Below are 2548 nucleotides of genomic sequence, written 5' to 3'. Positions count from 1 at the left end.
GTTGGCAGGAGCTGGGACCGAACAAAGGGAGCTCACCCCATCGCGGGGATTCGAACCACCAACCTTCCAATTGGCAAGTCGTAGGCTCAGTGGTTTAGATCATAGCGCCACCCGCGTCCCTTGATACCCACCCACAAAGCAGACTGAAGTACAAGGTTCCATATGCTTACTTGCAAACTATCCAAGCGGAGCTCCAGCTGCACTAAAGCTTCCATCCCATTAGCCAGTTTTAATATTCCACTCTGACATCTGAAAAACCTTTGTTTATACAAAGCAATCCTTCAATTCACTTTTTACTTTAGTTACAAATCCAATTCTATGTACTTTGAGCACTTTGAATGTCGAACAGGCATTCCTGTAGAACATCTGCAGCCCTCCAGATGTTTTGGTCTACAACTCCCATGATCCCTAGCTAACAGGACCAGTGGTCAGGGATGATGGGAAGTGTAGTCCAAAACATCTGGAGGGCCAAAGGTTGGGGATGCCTGATGTGGAACCTTGCAAGGTGGGCTTTTTTGGGGGGGGTAATAACTGTCTAGTCCAATGTGTGGCTTAAGGGCTACATGCGGCTACCAAGGCCTTTTCTGAGTCCTCAGCAACATTTGATGCTTCCCTCACCTGCAGCCCTTGCATACCCTTCCCAAAGCTTAATTAGTATTTTCCCAGCTTTAGGAAGGAGGTGGAGGGCTCTAGAACCCTGCCAGAGCCTTGCAGCTCCTTCCCAAAGCCAGGTAGCTGTGAAGTATGTCCCATATTTTGGCCTTGCTTCCTTGTGCACACACACAAGGCAGTGTGTGGCCTGTGGGCTCCATCTTGAAGTACTCTTATGGCCCACTTGCTATGGAAAGTTGAGCTGCCCTGATCTAGAATGCACCCCAAGGTATTAGCAATATAATCTGCCTAATTTGCATACTGCTTCAAGAAATGTGGTTGAAAAATAGTCTAAACAACAAATACTATTTGAACAGTTTGAACACTTCCCCTCTCTTGCCCAATATTAGGGCAAGAAGCCTAACCACGTTTGTGACGCTTACTTCAGATAGTTTGAACTCAAGAGAAGTTAAGAGTTCATCATCTGAAACAGCTGATAGGAAACAATTAGTTTTAGGATGCATTCAAAGCTATAGCAACTTTGGTGATTGATGAAAACATTAAGGGTGTTTTAAGGCTCAGCTTAGCTCTTTGTACCAATATTCACATATGCAGCATTGGAAAGCTTGCAAGATTTAAGCCTTATAGATGAAAACCTTGCCTTTTATGCTATGAAACGAGTGGTTGGGACAATCGCCAGTATACAGCCACACAGTCAGCTCCAGAAAAATGAATGTAGGGCATCCTACACCAAAAGTCTTAAAAGGGTAGGACTTTGTTTCAAGTGAGCAAAGGAAGACACTACCATAAGTATCACTTAATTAAACCTATTTAAAAGGCTATGCATGAGCTAGTTTTTGTGTTAGTGAGAAGCTGAACACTGATACAACAGAGCAGTTCTGAAGACTGCTTCATGGGTGGCAGAAGTAGCAGGTAAAGGTTTTATCCTTTAAGATGCAAGTCAGATTCTATGTGCGCCCCCCCCCCACATGTGTGCACCGTGGGCAGCTATACTGGCATATCCAGCTCTTGCTGTTGAAAACAGTATTCTTGCTAACATGTCAGATGCAACTAAGTGCTAACAGCAGCTCTTAATTTTAACAAGTGTTTCAGCAAAGGACTAAAGTACTACAGAGGCCCATACATCCATGTGTGCAAAAACTAATCAATGTAGACATTGACCTGAGGAACTTTCAATTAGTTAAATAGCAGCAAGAAAAAATTGAGAACTGGTTTAGAGTGTTGCCCCAGATATAGAAGGACTTCTTTCCAAGTAGCAGCACTGGTAGGTATCAAGGAGGCAGCATTATCAGTAGGACAAGGAACTGCCAGAAAACAATTAGGACTAGTAAAATATCACTTGAAATATTTTTGGGATTACATTTACTATTACATTTCCCAGTAGATGTGGAGTGTTCTCTCTCTCTCTCTCTCTCTCTCTCTCTCTCTCTCTCTCTCACACACACACACACACACACACACACTGCAAGAAAGAATGACAATAACTTTGAAGCTTACCCATGTCTTACATTCACAATAGCACAAGCTGACTACAGCTGTATAAACTCGATCAAGTAATGGGGAAAGGTAACTTTGAAAGTCATCTCCCAACTTCTTGCTTTGGATTGTATCCAACCAATTTCTACTTAGAGCTGACCCTTTTAAATTAATGGACCCAATTCAGCCAAGGGCATTCATTTCAGTGGGTCTACTCCAAGTCTTAGATTGCATATTTTTATAAGGAAAGTAAGAACATATGAAGCTGCCTTATACCGAGTTGGACCCTTGACTGGTCATCTAGTTTTAGAAGTCTACTTTGACAAGCAGCAGCTGCATCCTTTTAGGTGGGAGTTATGAGGACTGAGTCTGGGATCTCCTGCTTGCAACGCATATACTCTACCATAGAATGTGGCCCCTTATAAAGGAGATAATGTGCACCCAGCAGTACAGACATTGA

Source organism: Podarcis melisellensis, assembly GCF_964234715.1.
Source record: "Podarcis melisellensis genome assembly, chromosome: 10".
Classification (NCBI taxonomy): Eukaryota; Metazoa; Chordata; class Lepidosauria; order Squamata; family Lacertidae; genus Podarcis; species Podarcis melisellensis.
The sequence above is the reverse complement of the archived record's forward strand: the minus strand, read 5'-3'. Positions refer to the sequence as shown.